This window comes from Triticum aestivum, chromosome 4D (assembly GCF_018294505.1).
Source record: "Triticum aestivum cultivar Chinese Spring chromosome 4D, IWGSC CS RefSeq v2.1, whole genome shotgun sequence".
NCBI classification, from domain to species: Eukaryota; Viridiplantae; Streptophyta; class Magnoliopsida; order Poales; family Poaceae; genus Triticum; species Triticum aestivum.
Window position 1 is genome coordinate 216532753 of NC_057805.1, and position 17814 is coordinate 216550566.

Here is a 17814-nt window from a genome sequence, read left to right on the forward strand (position 1 = left end):
CTCAAGCAAGCAATTGTTTTCATTAGTGGCAGAATTTCACCTCAAGTTTTGAGATGTCTCCATAAGCCCACGAGGATCATATCCTTTCGTTGTTGGTTTTCCAACAACTCTGCTCTAACCTTCTTGCAAGGATGCTTTCCAAATTAAATTGTGGTCGAAGTTGTCATTTTCTTCCCTGTCCCTTTATCCCAACAATCTAGCTTCTATTCTTTCGTTCCGGAGGCATTGTGATGTTGCTCTCTTCGACCCATCATCTTGTTTTGTCAAGATCATGTTCTTTTATTGCTTATCCATTTAACCGGAGTGTTGTGTCTATCATTCCTATTTTAACCGGAGTCTCATCCAAGTGCTTTCATTTTGCCAAGTTCATATTCCATTCCTTCCATTTCCAACCGGAGTGTTGTCGTAATTGTTCTTTAACGTTCCTCGTACATCTTGTTTCTACCAGAGTGCTCGCATGTACTTCTTGTCCATTGTAACCCATTTCATGTCTTTCAACCTACAAGGTTCTCGTAATGTTCCTTGTTCCTCTTTTCTACCAGAGCTTTTCAATCTTGTTCATCTCCGTTGTATTCTTTCTTTCAAGTTGTCCAACCTCTCAAGGTTCGTGGTTTCACTCGTTTGTCGAAGAAGCAACTTTGTTTTACCACTTCCCCTTCTGTTTCTCTCCGGTGCCATCCTTAGATCTCGGGGCGAGATTTCTGGTAAGTGGAGGAGAGTTGTAACGACTTGAGACCGACGCTCCAGATGCCTTTCATGTTTTGCGTGCCAGTTGTGTTAATTAATTGTTGGTTGCATTCATCATGTTTTCATAAAACTTGCATCCACTCGTAGTTGCCGCTTCTTCCTTGTCTATGTTGACCTACTCCCAGATTAACCGGACCGCTTTATTCTCTGTCTCCTCTGAGCCCATCAAACCCCCTTGTCTCTGTGGCCTTTTGTCAAACCCTCGCACGCGTCCGAAAATTGCTCTGAACCCGAACCGGACTGTCGTGACCGATGGGTCCGGATCATCCCCAAACATCCCTCTAATATCTTTGATTCTTTGTTAGACTTTCCTAGACTATTTATTCTCGACCGCCCGATTACGATCGGAGGGTCTGTTTAGGCCCTAAACTTAACCCACCTACCTATTTAAACAGTCCAAACCCTAAAATCTACTCCCTCCGTTCCTAAATGTAAGTCTTTGTAGAGATTTCACTAGGTGGACTACATACGGAGCAAAATGAATGAAAATATACTTAAAATGCATCTATATACATCTGTATGTAGTTCATAGTGAAATCTCTACAAAGACTTATATTTAGGAACGGAGGGAGTAGGACATTTGTCACTGCCGCCGCCACACTCAAATCCCACCTCGGGATCCTCCCAGATCCCCTTCTCGGCTTCCTCCTCCACCCCCTCCAACCGCAGCCTCCGACCACCTCCCGTGACCTCCACGCCACCCAAGTCCCTAGCAAGCCGCAGCCTCCTCCTTCCCGCGCACGCAGCCAAGCTCCCGCGCCTCCGCCCCTCCTTCCCGAGGTCCAGCAGACCTCACCTGCTCCCGCTGCCTCGTCCCCGCTCCCACCTTCGACCGCAAGCCATTGCCTGCTGGAACAGCAGCAACTAGCACCAAGCCCTGCGGGCACCTCTGCTTCTCGTACGCAACAGCACCCGGGAGCTCCCGTATCCTCAACTGCCTGCCCGACCTCGCCATCTTCCCCCTACCTCTCCGAGCTGGCCGGTCTCTGTCTTCTCGTTCGTATAGCGCCGGCGAGATGCCCAGGTCACGGTGCCGTCCCTCTCCACCTTCTCTTTCCTTTCCTCCTCACACGGCTCCTGCCTGACCATTCCCCTCTCTCGTTTTCTCTCACAGGAACCATGGCTGCGTCGCAAGTCCCCGCCTCCAGCGCCGCCGCACCTTGGAGCAGCCACTGTGGTGCCGTCCTCCTCCGACCCCGTTCAGATCCGAAGCCCTAGCACCGGGCCCCGCTATCTCTGTCGCTCTCTGGCCTCCTTGCCTGCAAGCGCCGCCATCCCCTCGTCGTCAGCTGCAAGAGCAGCGCGGCCTCTCCTTCTGTTCGAGCAAGGGAGACGAGTGCGTGCCTGCATCCTCTGCATCACGGTGCTGCGCCTCTGCGTGCCCGTTGACTCCGCCCGAGCCGCTGCCTCACTTGCCGCGGCCCAGGGTCCAGTGCGCCCCAACCAGTGCTCCTCCCCACCGACTGGGCCTTGCCCCATGGTGACAGCCCATCCCAGCGCCCAGCTTTTTAGCCCGTTGTGTTTTTTCCCTGATGCTGTGATTTTTGCATTTATCCAAAGAATTTCAGAGTTGCAGAAAAACCCTTGCATTTCATGCATATAATAACTCATGATTTGTGCATCGGATTAAAATAAGTTATATATGAAAAATGCTTAGGATTTCATTTAGTTTCATAATATGCTGCTTTCATCCATGTTTAAAATGTTTAAATTGTTGTTTGCATTAATTTTCTTAAATGCCATGTTAAAATGATTTATTTCATAACTAATTAATCGTAGCTCCGAATTAAATAAACTTATGTAAATGTGGTAGAAAAATGCATAGGTTAACATGGTGCATTTACTTTGCATGTTTAACAACAATAAAATATGGTTTTAGGCAGAACAGTACCAAGTTTGCAATATGCACATGGGGATTTTCTGGAATTGTTGTTTGTCGTTCCGGCCTCATTTGAACTTGCCTAAATAGGTAGTTTTCATATGCTTCACCCCTTGCCATGGTTAATAACATTTAATATTGTTGGGTACATAAACGAGAGAGAACTAAATAATTGATGTGGTGTTTCGTCAATATGCAACTCGTTGCATATTGAGCTCCACTTAATTAGTAGTATTGTTTGTGCACTTTGCCATGCCATGCATATTTAAACCGGACATGCATCATCCTTGGTTGTGCATCATACCATGTTTATGCTTATGTTTTTACCATGTTGCTTGCTTCTTTCCGGTTTGCTTCTCTCGTTAGCTTCGGTTTCGTTCCGGAGTTGTGAGGATTCGTTCGACTACGTCCGTTCGTCTTCTTCTTGGACTCGTTCTTCTTCCTTGAGGGATCTCAGGCAAGATGATCATTACCCCCGATATCACTTCTATCTTTGCTTGCTAGCTGTTTGTTCTATCACTATGTCACTCTACCTACCACTTGTTTATCATGCCTCCCATATTGCCATGTCAAGCCTCTAACCCACCTTCCTAGCAAACCATTGTTTGGCTATGTTACCGCTTTTGCTCAGCCCCTCTTATAGCGTTGTTAGTTGCAGGTGAAGTTGAAGATTGCTCCATGTTGGAACATGATTATGTTGGGATATCACAATATCTCTTATTTAATTAATGCATCTATATACTTGGTAAAGGGTGGAAGGCTCGGCCTTATGCCTGGTGTTTTGTATGCCTGGTGTTTTGTTCCACTCTTGCCTCCTTAGTTTCTGTCATACCAGTGTTATGTTCCTTGATTTTGCGTCCCTTACGCGGTTGGGGTTATGGGACCCCCTTGACAGTTCGCGTTGATTAAAACTCTTCCAGCAAGGCCCAACATTGGTTTTCCATTTGCCTACCACCACCTATTACTTTTCCCTTGGGTTCTGCAGACCCGAGGGTCATCTTTATTTAACCCCCCCCCCCCGACCAGTGCTCCTCTGAGTGTTGGTCCGAACCGAGCAGACTACGGGGCCACCTCGGGGAAACTTGAGGGCTGGTTTTACTCGTAGGATGTCTCGTCTGGTGTGCCCTGAGAACGAGATATGTGCAGCTCCTATTCGATTTGTCGGCACATTCGGGCGGTCTTGCTGATCTTGTTTTACCATTGTCGAAATGTCTTGTAGCCAGGATTCCGAGACTGATCGGGTCTTTCTGGGAGAAGGAATATCCTTCGTTGATCGTGAGAGCTTATGATGGGCTAAGTTGGGACACCCCTGCAGGGTATAAACTTTCGAGAGTCGTGCCCGCGGTTATGTGGCAGATGGGAATTTGTTAATATCCGGTTGTAGGGAACTTGACACTTGACTTAACTAAAATGAATCAACCGCGTGTGTAGCTGTGATGGTCTCTTTTCGGCGGAGTCCGGGAAGTGAACACGGTTTGGGTTATGTATGAACGTAAGTAGTTTCAGGATCACTTCTTGATCACTTCTAGCTTCACGACCGTTTCGTAGCTTCTCATCTTAATCTTGTACTCGTATGTTAGCCACCATATTTGCTTAGTGCTTGCTGCAACTCCACCTCATTACCACATCCTACCCATAAGCTTAAATAGTCTTGATCTCACGGGTTTTGAGATTGCTGAGTCGTCGTGACTCACAGATACTACCAAAACAGTTGCAGGTGCCGATGATACCAGTGCAGGTGATGCTACCGAACTCAAGTGGGAGTTCGACGAGGAACTTGGTCGTTACTATGTTTCGTTTCCGGATGATCAATAGTGGTGCCCAGTTGGGACGATCGGGGATCTAGCATTTGGGGTTATCTTCTTTTCATTTGGATTTGACCGTAGTCAGTCTATGTGTGTATTTTGGATGATGTATGACTTATTTAAGTATTGTGTGAAGTGGCGATTGTAAGCCAACTCTCTTTATCCCTTTCTTGTTCATTACATGGGATTGTGTGAAGATGACCCTTGTTGCGACAAAACCACTATGTGGTTATGCCTCTAAGTCGTGCCTCGACACGTGGGAGATATAGCCGCATCGTGGGCACTACAGAGGGTCTTGTAGATAGTCAGGCTCTAAAGCCTTCTTCCTTTTCAGATGTGTGTACCCAGACATGTTTATGCTTTCGTTGCCTGTGTGCTCTATATGTTGGGTCATATGACCCATGATTGTAATTCTTACTGTGTATGACTCTTCGGAGCCTTATGAATAAATACTTTGAGTCGTAGAGTTTTGTTGTGATGCCATGTTGTATTTGCACATATTGAGCATATTGTGTGTATGATTTTGAAATGCTTGGTATGTGTGGGATCCGACTATCTAGTTGTTTATTCTTGGTAGCCTCTCTTATGGGGAAATGTCTCCTAGTGCTTCCACTGAGCCATGGTAGCTTGCTACTGCTCCAGAACACTTAGGTTGGCCGGCATGTGTCCTTCTTTGTTCCTGTGTCTGTCCCTTCGGGGAAATGTCACGCGTTGTTCCTTTAAGTCCTTGTAGCTTGCTACAACTTGGGTTCATACGTTGATGATCGACACGTTCGTTGCTGGGTCATGTATGCCTGTCCCTGTAAGTTAGTGCCACCTTGGGTTTACGACTAGTCATGTCAGCCCGGGTTCTCTGTCATATGGATGCCAGCGACACTATCATATACGTGAGCCAAAAGACGCAAACGGTCCCGGGCCAGGTAAGGTGGCACCTGTGGGGATACCGTGCGTGAGGCCGCAAAGTGATATGATGTGTTACATGCTAGATCGGTGTGACTTAGGACCGGGGTCCTGACAAAAGGGTGGTTTGATGTTCAAATACCCAATGCACAACTTTGATGTGGCACCTGTCTCACAAAGCGCACATCATTGCTAGTCCCTCCCCACTTCGTGTCGGCGGGAGGGGAATCCTAGCTATGAATGCATGCCCCAAAATAGCTAGGTCTAACGTCTCACCCTACCGTAACACCAAACCTATAGGAGTCCATCATGGTCAAACCCCGCCCCCTTTCACTTCTAGTCAAAGGTGGACTGTGTGCGGGCCCACAAATGTGTGCTTGTGGCACGAGCCACATACGAACCACCTGCGGGTAGCCCAAAATTATGTATGAAAAGGGTGGTGTGATATTTAAATGCCCAATTCACAACTTTGATGTGGCACATGGGCCTCGCAAATTAACCGGACATCCCCGACCCAACGGAGGTTCAGCAAGTGCGAAGTAGTCCACCCCCCCCCCCACACACACATACACTTTGAGTCGGTGGGAGAGGGCATCTCACCAAGATGTACCATAAAACGGACAAGGAGGAATCCACCTTAGTCGTATAACCTCTCTCTTGTTGTTGGCCAAAGTGATGGGTGTCAAGCGACCCCACAGATGGGCTAGCTCGCCGATAACCACGCAAGGGAGTAGTGCTCGAAGACAAGCATTGTCTGCATGTGGCCCAAACATATGTATGGAGTGTTGTGTGATGTTTGAATACCCAATGCACAACTTTGATGTGGCACCATGCTTTGGAATCGGAAAGTCCCCACACGGAGCAAGGGTTCACGACACGAACCCGTGATCAGAATAGTGATCAGAAAACTGCTCTTAAACCACTGCATGCATATATATACATAAACACTATTCTGATCACGGGACCAGAATAATATTCTGATCACAACCTGAACTGCCTAAGTAACGCGCATGAACTTCCCTCTATACGAACACGACCTTCGGGCTATCTTCGCAACCATGGCTTTCCCCGCGAATTATTCTTGTTAGTCGTGTTCTATATGATGTTAGTGTAATTTAGAAACATTTTTTAGCAACTAAATACCGGTTTTAAATAGGAATCTCGCTCGTTGGTGGATTTTGCTCTCGGGTCGTGATGAAATTGCGTTTTTTGTAATTTTACTACCTGAGTTGTTCGACCTGAACTTCTCCTAGTGCTAGGTTGAACTTCCGCCAACATTGCCCAAATGGGGCTTGCGATATACCGTTGGAAAGCTATGGACACCAGTATCATGACCCAACTTAAATTTTTGGCAAAATGTAAGCGGTTTAAGAGCAGTTTTGAAAACTGTTTTTCCTTCATACAAAAAACGTGAATCGTCTTTTCGATCGCATTTCTAAACCGTTTATCGGAATGAGGCAAATAATATGGCGTTGGAAAACTGCTGCAAAACCGCTCCTTCCACATTTTGAAAGTTTTCTCTAATTCCCTACGGTTAAAGAGTAATTTGGAAAATCGTAAAATTTCGCAAACCAAACAACCGAGTTCGTATTTTCGATGTCAATTCTAAACGGCTAATCCAATTGAGGCGAATGATATGGCGTTGGAAAGCTTATAAAAATGCGCTACTTTTTCATGTCGAAAGTTTTTTCTGATTTTGAACGGTTTAAGAGTAATTTTGGAAAATGGTACAAGTTCCACCGAATTCATATTATCGATCTATTTTTTTAACCGTATGTCCGAATGGAGCAAATGATATGGCGTTGGAAAGCTTGAGGAAATGCGAAACTTTTTGATATATATTGTTTCTCCCAATTCATTAATGTTTTAAGCCAATTTTGAAAATAGCTAAAAAGTATTTTCGCCATAATTTCTGCAAACTTTATCGGAATGGGGCAAATAATATACCGTTGAAAAACTAAGGAAAATGCAAAACTTTTTCATGTTGATGGTTTTCTCAGAAACCTAACAGTTTTCAAGTAATTTCGAAAACGGCGAGATCATTTGTTCTGCCTTTATCGCGAAACAGATTCTTCGAAAATGCACAGCGTGAAGAACCTGAACTTCTCGGCATGTCTACTTGAACTTCACTCTGTTTTTTCACGTGCTTTTTTTTCCCGTAGCTCTCCGTCCACTCATCGGAACACTCACCAGAATTGAGCAAGTAATATACTAGTGGAAAGCTGATGTAAACACGCAACTTTCCCGTGTTGATATTTTTTCATACTCGCGACCATTTTAAAAGTTTTTCATCTGAAATTCATTCACTTTAGTAGTCGAACTTCCTGCTGTTTTCACGTTGAACTTCTGTGACATATTTTCGTTTGTAATTTTCTCATCTATTCGTCCGTATTACACAAATGATATTCCTTTTGTACAAACCTCTCTCACAATAATTTTTTTAACTTTCTCCGACGGAGGACTCAAACTTATAATAACAAAACTTTTAGACTTTGCTTTTTTATTATTTTTTTAATACAAAATGCACGCCGTGTAGTACGTGAACTTCTGGCAGTTATCAATCTGAACTTCTTTCGGTTACGTGAAAATATCTGAGTTTTTTTATAATTTTTAATCTGATTTTCTTAATCCCTTTTTATGAATTTTGAAGCGCTCTATTTTTAAAAGTGGAACTTCTTGTTATTTTATTTTTGAACTTCTTGTTTCCATTCTTTAATAATGAGGAAATTTTGAGTTTTCTATAATCATCAAACTTCTCCATCTTTTTAATATGGACTTCCTGGTTTTATTTCTTAATCTTTTTTATGAAATTTTGAAGCGCTCTACTTTTAAAAGTTGAACTTCTTGTTTTTTTATTTTTGAACTTCTTGTTTCCATTCTTTAATAACGAGGAAATCTGACTTTTCTATAATCATCGAACTTCTCCATCTTTTTAATATGAACTTCCTCGTTTTATTTCTTAATCTTTTTTATGAAATTTTGAAGCTCTCCATTTTTAAAAGTTGAACTTCTTGCTTCCATTCCTTAATAATGAGGAAAATCTGAGTTCTTTATAATCATCGAACTTCTGCATCTTTTTAATATGGACTTCCTGCTTTTATTTCTTAATCTTTTTTATGAAATTCGAAGCGCTCTATTTTTAAAAGTTGAACTTGTTATTTAATTTTTGAACTTCTTATTTCCATTCTTTAATAACGAGGAAAATCGGAGTTTTCTATAATCATCAAACTTCTCCATCTTTTTAATATGGACTTCCTGGTTTTATTTCTTTTAGTAACGGAAAAAATCCTACTTTTTGATAGACATCGAGCAGCTCCGTTTTTAAATTTGAACTTCTAGTTTTATTTTAACAGAGAAAAACTTTTTTATAAAATTGTTTGAGATGCTTTTTTGATGACCTTCTTTGGGTTTGTAACAAGACTTGGTGCGATGCGACACGACACGACATAATAGTCTTCAGGGTGGCAGGGATGGCGGCACGCCTGGAAGGAGCCGGCGGCGGGGAGGTGCACCGTAGCAGGGTGGGCGGTAGCCGGAGGTCGAAGTGGGGAAGGGTGGGCGACGGGGATAAGGGGGGTCGGGGCGCTTTGGGCTTTTTCTTTGTTTTATTCTTATGTACGGGAAAAATCCGAGTTGTATAATAGTTTTCGAACGGCTCCGCTTTTTAAAATGAATTTCTTGATTTTATTCTTTATTAACGAGGAAAATCTAAGTTTTTTATATAAATTGAACTAATTCATTTTAAATTTTGAACTTCATCGTTTTATTCTTTAGTATTGAAGAAAATCCCTTTTGCACTTCTTGGTTTTATTCTTTAGTAACGAGCAAAAATCTGCGTTTCTTATAAACATTAAATTGCTCTATCTTTTAATTTGGACTTCTTGTTTTATTATCCATTAACCGGAAAAATCCAAGTTTTGTAATAAATGAATAACATTGAACCACTCCCTTATTTTAATTTGGCCTTCTTGGTTTTTGGCGGCAATTGGCAAACCAACACAAAACCCCTATCCGGTGCAGACCAAATTGTTGGGAGTTTTTTGTTCGTTTTGTAAAATTACCATCAACCATGCTAGAGCAGGTAAAACACCCAAAGTGAATGCCACCGTCACTAGGTGACTTGTGTCCACAACCATGTTGGTGGAAGTATGCGAAAATGTTGGATGGACTGTGATGATACTTGGCTAGAGCCTTTGGTTGTTTCATATGCCCAAGTTATAATTTCGTTGTTGGTTCATCAGTTTGTTTGTGCAACAAATTTACAGCATGGTATTAATTGGTCTTAAATTGCTCTGCTCAACTCGATCAGAAAATTAACAGACTACTGTATCAGACACCGCCATGGGCAAGCCTAGTTAATGCGCCTTCAGCTCATAACCCTGCTAGACACAAGCAAAGATGAGAAAGTTTATCCTCTCTTATGCCTGAAAAATCATACTGTACTTGTAAGTTTACTACCTTTTCCCATGTGTCTTCTTGTTTCTCTAGCTTCACAAAGTTAGAGCGGCCACCGGTATTGATGGAGGAAAAAAACTCTTTGTAGAAGAGAAGAAACCAAACTGTTCACTGATTGCCATCTGCAGTCACAAAAGCATTCGCCATAAATACCAGGATGCCAGTACTATATAGCATTATTAAGATACAGAAATATATGAATTTTGTACCTACTACCTAATCGACAACTTGAGCCTTTTGTGTGCTGCTATTCTCAACAGGAGTGGGATCTGCCCGAGCAGAAATGGCCACAACTGGAGTTGTCACCTGCAGGTTTTCACCTGATGATTGCATGGCATTATTTAACGGCATGACACTGCAATTGCAAAACAAAAAGATTGGATAAATTAAGGCATGTCATTTTAGGAAAATGAATGAAAGTTTGCTTTGCATAGTTTCTCTAACAAAATCATTTTCCTCATTTCTGGTACCTACTTTTTGTAACGCGGGTTCAATTTCCAGTAAACGTACACACCCATCCAAGAAACAACGCAGTATACCTCAATTCTGTGTAGCTCAAGTTCCACAAATAACCAGCCCTTTATTTCCTGTGCAAGTTACCTAGAAATCACTAGATCCTAGATCCCATGTCTTCTTTTCTTTATAATCTCTGAACTTCAGATTAATAACTTTTCATTCATATACTGATAAGCTGTACAAGCTTAAGATAGTACCTTCAGAGAAGCATACATACCAGCAGAGAAGCAGCCATAGTTGGACGAGCTCACGACGCTCTTCTAAACAGAGTAGAGGCGAGTAGCTCATGGAGCTGGCCACGTACAGCGGAAAGAAGCAAATGGAGTCGACGATTGCGGGGGACATAGTTGAACGGCCTGAGGTGGCATAGTTGAACGGCCGAGGCGCTGCGGCGCCGGCTGTAGGTGGTGGACCGTTGTGGCAGTAGGTCATAGTGCCGTGGGTGGCGAGCTTTAGGTCGACACCTCCTCCAGCTGCAAGTCGACGCTCCCTGCAGCTGCAGGTCGATGCCACTTGTAGCTGCAGATAGTGCCCAATCCCCATCAACGGGGCTGCTACCAGCCCCCTCTATGCGGACGTGGGTTGGTGGCTCCGATCCAGATGACCGGCCACGGCAGCGTCCAGTGCCATCTCTGGCTCAATAGACCGTGGGCTTTTGGCGGCGAGCTTGTGTGACCTTGGAGGAGTTGACCTGCTACTGTTGAACGATGTGGACTGCAGCGGCTGCCATGTTTTGTTGATGCATATGTGAGGAGGAGGTGAGCAGCAGGACGGGCCGGGGGCATTGGTCGGGAGGTGGAGGAGCAGCGTGGATCCGCTAGTCCGACGCCGCATCGGGCGGTGGTCAATGACCTGATCCACTGCAGGAGATGTCCGACGTTGTAGCTACTGCCGAAGGTGGGGGAGACCAAGGCAGCGTCCGGAGGTAGGGGACGGGCAGCTCCAGCGCGGAGGAAGGCCGGCGGCGGCCATCACAGCAAGGGCGGAGCAGGAGGTCGTTGGCCGCGGCAGGGGATCGGGACGCCGCCGTCCCCAGTGGATCCCTGCCGGGGGAGTTCGCCGCCGCGTGGTGGCGACGGATCCCGGAAGGAAGCAGGGTGCGTGGAGGAACAAGCGGTGGGGCAGGGGATCTCCACCATGGAGAGTGTCCTGAAGGTGGCGCGGGGCCTCGGATGCACACCGGGGACATGGGTTTCGCCGGAGTTGGGCTGGGCGGCGGGGCTGTTGGTGGCCGGGGCCCGGCGGCGGCGCGGTTGCTGGCGTGGGGCAGGAGGGAGGCAGTGGCCAGATGGGATCGGGGGAGGTGGGCTCGTGGGGAGTGGGGTGGGGTGGTTTTTTTTTCTTTGTACCGGTCAGGAATCTCAGGAACACCTCGGTCGCTCCCTATATAGGCCTCATGTGATCAAATAGTTATTTTGATCCCAGAATCAGAATAGTGCTACCCTATATATATCCTACCACCCAGTGTAGTTACCCCATATTATCTTATATACTACCATATGATATTATATATATACTATTTTATTATTTTAAATATGTTCATAAACTATATCTAAGATATTTCAAAGCAAGTAACATGAAAAAATTGCATATGAGTCCATAGTTTTTGTTATATTTATAAAATTCATACATATTTGTACGTAAAAAAAGCATATTCAAAATATGGTACATACTATCTAAAAATTAGTATATATACTACCTAATCATTGATATATACTACATACTACACGTACATACTCTCGGTTTTGACAGATACTACATACAACATAGAAAACGCAAGTGATGGTAACTAACACTGCTTGTAGGAAACATTTGTCCTATATATATATATATAGACACACACACATAAACACTATTCTGATCACGGGATCAGAATAATATTCTGATCACAACCTGAACTGCCTGAGTAACGCGCCTGAACTTCCCTCTGTACAAACCCGAACTTCGGGCTATCTTCGCAACCGTGGCTTCCCCCGCGAATTATTCTTGTTAGTCGTGTTCTATATGATGTTAGTGTAATCTAGAAACGTTTTTAGCAACTAAATACCGGTTTTAAATAGGAATCTCGCTCGTTGGCGGATTTTGCTCTCGAGTCGTGATGTAATTGGGTTTTTTTGCAATTTTACTGCCTGAGTTGTTCGACCTGAACTTCTCCTAGTGTTAGGTTGAACTTCCGCCAACATTGCCCAAATGGGGCTTGCGATATACCGTTGGAAAGCTATGGACACCAGTATCAGGACCCAAGTTAAATTTTTGGCAAAATGTAAGCGGTTTAAGAGCAGTTTTGAAAACCGTTTTTTCTTCACACAAAAAACGTGAATCATATTTTCAATCGCATTTCTAAACCGTTTATCGGAATGAGGCAAATAATATGGCGTTGGAAAGCTGCTGCAAAACCGCTCCTTCCACATGTTGAAAGTTTTCTCTAATTCCCTAAGGTTAAAGATTAATTTGGAAAATCGTAAAATTTCGCAAACCGAACAGCCGAGTTCGTATTTTCGATGTTGTTTCTAAACGGCTAAACCAATTAAGGCAAATGATATGGCGTTGGAAAGCTTATAAAAATGCGCTACTTTTTCATGTAGAAAGTTTTTTCTAATTTTAAACGGTTTAAGAGTAATTTAGAAAACGGTACAAGTTCCACCGAGTTCGTATTTTCGATCTATTTTTTTAAACGTATGTCCGAATGCAGCAAATGATATGGCGTTGGAAAGTTTGAGGAAATGCGAAACTTTTTGGTATATATTATTTCTCCCAATTCATTACTGTTTTAAGTCAAATTTCAAAATGGCTAAAAACGTATTTTCGCCGTAATTTCTACAAACTTTATCGGAATGGGGCAAATAATATACCGTCGGAAAGCTAAGGAAAATGTGAAACTTTCTCATGTTGATGGTTTTCTGTGATTAACTGCCGTTTTCATGTAATTTCAAAAATGGCGAGATCATTTGTTCTGCCTTTATCGTGAAACAGATCCTTCGAAATGCACCACGTGAAGAACCTGAACTTCTCGGCATGTCTACTTGAACTTCACTCTGTTTTTTCACGTGCTTTTTTTTGCTCGTAGATCTACATCCACTGCTCGTAGCTCTCCATCCACTCACCGGAATTGAGCAAGCGATATACCAATGGAAAGCTGTTGTAAACACGCAACTTCCCCGTGTTGATCGTTTTTTCATACTCGCGACAATTTTAAAAGTTTTTCATCTCAAATTCATTCACTATAGTAGTCGAACTTCGTGTTGTTTTCACGTTGAACTTCTGTGACGTATTTTCGTTTGTAATTTTCTCATCCATTTCGTCAGTGTTACACAAATGATATTCTTTTTGTACAAACCTCTCTCACAATATTTTTTTAACTTTCTCCGACCGAGGACTTGAACTTACACAAATGATATTCCTGCCGTTTTTAAGTAAATTAGAAAATGACGAGATCATGATTTCTGTCTTCATCATGAAAAGCACTGCGTGGAGTAGTTGTACTTCTCGGGCACGTCTGCTTGAACTTCACTCTGTTTTTGACGTGCTGTTTTTTGCAATGCTTGAAGTAGTTGTACTTCTGGGGCATGTCTGTTTGAACTTCACTCTGTTTCACTTTATTGTATTTTTCTTATAGGAAATACACACCATGTAGTACGTGAACTTCCGGTTGTTATCACTTTGAACTTCTCTCTGGTTTGAGAGAGTTATTTTAAAACACAAAAAACATATTTTTTATGTATTTTGGACATCTAAATACACGGTGAACCTCTCTCACAAGAATTTTTTGAACTTCTCCTCGCCGAGCACTTGAACTTCTAACAACTTTTTTTCCGTTTATGGGTTGTTTTTAAAAGTGCAAAAAATGGCGTTGTGTTTTTATTTTTTGAACAGGTAAATCCTAGGTTTTAATAAACTCTGAACTTCTGTGTTATTTCAATTTGAACTACACCTTTTTATATTTTGAGTAAATAATAGTATTCGATTTTTATATGGAAATACAAGGTGAACCTCTCTCGCAAGAATATTTGAACTTCTCCGGACAAAGCACTTGAACTTCTTTCAACAAACCTTTTAAGCTTTTATTTTTCTATACTTTTATTCTCACCTGAAATGCATTCCTTGTAGTACTTGAACTTCTCGTTGTTTTCACTATGAACTTCTATCACATTTTTGTGTGTACGTCGAATTACACGCAATTGAAGGTCGGATGACATTTTTTGCCATTTTTAAACATGTAATTGGAGGTCGGACGTCCCGCAATATAAATTCTGAACCGTGCATGGAGGTGCACATGAACTTCTTGCAACCAATCTGAGTTTTTTATATACTTCGAACTTCTATGTTATTTTAAATTGAACTTCTTAGTCTTATTCTTAGAAAAAATTATGTTTTCAAATAAGCACCAAACAATTTTTTAAATTAAACCTCATACTTTTATTTTTCCTAGAAATGGAAAGAATTTGAGTTTTCCGTAAACATCAAACTACTCCTTTTATTTTAATTTTAACTTCTTTAATTTTATTCTTTAGTAACGAAGAAAATCTGTGTTTTTTTTATAAATATCGAGCTTTATTTTTTATAATTTGGACTTCTTGGTTGATTTGAAATACTTTCTTTTTCCATTTTTGAACCCGTAAAACAATGTTCTTTTTATAAAAAATAAGCATCAAAGTCATGTGTTATGTTAATTTGAACTTCTTGTTTTTCTTTTTAGATACAAAAATTTCTGATTTTTTTGTAAACATTGACCTGCTATGTATCTTAAATTTGAACTTCTTGGTTTAGTTTCAGAGACGGAAAAAATTGTCTATTGTTTTGTCTTTTAACTTATAGGCTTTTGGGGGTTTTGTGAACTTCTAGAGTTTATTTTTGTGCAAAGTTACACACACACACACACATAATAGAACAAACCCACACACTGGTGCTCACATGTTGTTTTCCCCTTCTTTCAATATGTAATAATTTTAGGTTCCTGTTGTGATATTTTTAGAAATGAGGAAAATCCTTATTTTATATAAATTTTGAACTGCTCCATTTTTTATTTGAACTTCTTGATTTTAATTTTATTAGCAATTAAAAACTGAGGGTTTTAGTAAACATTGAACCTCTCCGTTATTTTAATTTGAACATCTACGTTTTTTAAGGTGTGTTATGAGTAGAATTCCAAACTTCGGCGGTCGGTGTATAGATTGTCTCTGTCAACATGCATATACTTTTTCAAACATAAATCTGAAACAGAGTAAGAAAAAAAAGAGTACAAACGAGCATGAACTAGCATAAACATGTATGAAAAGTCCATCACTATCTGAACAACATCTCTGATTTTTTACGAAAAACTCTCTAAAACTTTTTCTTCCGCTGTTATGACTGATCTTCAATTTATAAACTCACAACAAAAAGGAGAGAAGAGAACGGGATCCACATGGGGAGGCGTAGGTGCAGAATAGCAACAGGGGAGTGCTCCCTCAAGTGCACTGCACACACACATGTGCATAGACGGCGAATGCGCTGCTGCGCCGTCGCTGGGAGGGCGCGTCGTCCTGCTGCTCCGGTGCAGGTGCCGTTGTTCTTTTTCTTTCCAAATAAATACACTCCAAACTGCTGTAACACATCTCAATCAGGTAGGTAGGGGTTACAAATAAAGAAATAGCAAGTACATCTAGTTTCAGTGCCTCTTTCGCACACAGATATGTAACCAAATTGGCATTCCTGCTTGTATAACTGATCTTTGAACCCCTGCAAACTTGTGAGTACGAACACATCTCTGGAAAGCCATCGACCGCCTCAGAACAATCCCTGGGATCCTGCCACATCGTGCATAAAACTTGGCCTTCAGTCTCAATAGTAATATTTCTGCATCCTTCTTCGATCGCCATCAGCATGGTTGTCCCTGTAGGCCAACTATCAACTTATGATTATGAAGTTATGAGCATTTGGCAATTGTTTATGAGCTACTGAAGAAACTAAAGATCGCTGGCAAAACATGTTTATTGATCATTGGCAAACAACATGCGAGCTACAACCAAGCTATTTTGCAAGCACATGAGTGAAGGCGGTACCTCTGTTCTTTTTGAACTTCTTGTTTATTTGATTCTGAACTTGCAATTTTTTTGCAGGGTGCAGGTTACGGTAGTGCCGCATGGGCAGGGGCGACTGCAAGGCGGTCTTTGGGAACAGCAGTTAGGGTCAGGCATGAGCGTTGAGGATACCATGCAATTTTCATTCTGTTTGTGGATCAAGTGGTTCAGTATCTCAATGTAATAGTTAAGTAAATAAGCAGGGTATCTTTCTTTTCTCTTAAAATTGGAATTTTTATCAAAGTAAATATTAAATATCATGTCTACGTATAGGATACTCATGTCCACAGTAGCGCCTAAGTTATCGGGATTTTTGATGAAAACATACTATTTTTCCCTACCACAATGTCAATAAAAATAATGTCATGTGAATGGAAACTTGGAATGAAAACTTTTCCATTGGACGATTGCAAACCTACGAGAGTAGTAAATCGAGCTTGCCGCTGTTCATCAGGGATGGGGAAGATTTCACCATGGCTAGGATGGTACCTTCATTTTTCGTGTAATGCAGAAATTGTAAAAATTAAACCGTGATTGTTGATCAAGGACTGTAAACAGGATCAGTGGATGAAACAAGATCCTATTTTGTTCACAGACTGTAGAACATTTAAAAATTGAATACTTGTAAATAAAAATCAAAGTGTGTGTAGGGGAGAGTTCAACTTGAACTGCTCATCTACCCAGACCGTTCCTTCCTTCTTTCATACAATTCCACATGGATGCATCCCAGGCCTTCCTTATTAAGTGCACTTCATCTTTTTTTACTGAAGAAGAATATAAGTGTACTAACGAGACGCAGTTCCTTTTCAAAGCAAATGTCTTCCTGAAGAAAAAGGAAAACCACGGCCAGACTTACAAATGCCTTCCTGAAGAGAAGTGTAAATGTCTTACTCTGAATGCACTTAGCTAGCAACACTCGGACTTTAGTTTTGACCATGCATTCTAGCCGCCGGCCACCGCGATGTGGCTGTCATTTTTTATTCGAACGACCATGAGAAATCCATGTGCCCTGTACAACCACGTGATGTTGAATAAGAGCAGCATCAGTGACATCAGATGGAAGAAGGATAGTAGCAGAGGTAAGCAATTGCAGCAGCACTACAAGGCTCTCAAGCAACAGTCCCACATGGGCTGAAGCGAAAGTGAACAATGGGTAGGCGAGAACGCAAGTGCTGGCTAGCAGCCGCACAGGAGTCAGAAGGTCACAGGCTGCGCGGGGGGAAGTCCATCGTGCACAGGAGGAAGAAAGCACACGCGGGGATGGAAGGGGTCGATGGCGTGCGAGAAGCCGGCGGCTGCACGCGGAGCATCTCGAGGAGATGGCTCGATCGCCGCCGTTTTCGTTGCTGGCTGAGAAGAAAAAATATAGATGAGCGGCGTTAGGTGATTTAGTTGAATGACACCAGTTGGTATAGTTGAACGGCGGCCCGACAGGGTGCTCGAGGTGGCGAAG

At 42.3% G+C, this 17814-nt stretch overlaps 1 long non-coding RNA gene across 3 annotated transcripts; it reads right to left on the bottom strand.

Annotated features, from left to right (window-relative positions):
* Window positions 1–9523: 9523 nt before the first annotated feature.
* On the bottom strand, window positions 9524–11622 carry LOC123097320 (uncharacterized). Of its 3 annotated transcripts, XR_006447010.1 has the most exons (4): window positions 10261–11622; window positions 10003–10141; window positions 9790–9908; window positions 9524–9710 (listed from the first exon to the last, which is right to left on the bottom strand). It is a non-coding gene; the product is annotated as an uncharacterized lncRNA (long non-coding RNA). The 3 variants fall into 3 exon arrangements; XR_006447008.1 differs by having other exon boundaries at window positions 10003–11622; XR_006447009.1 differs by having other exon boundaries at window positions 9996–11622.
* Between the last annotated feature and the right edge of the window lie 6192 nt (window positions 11623–17814).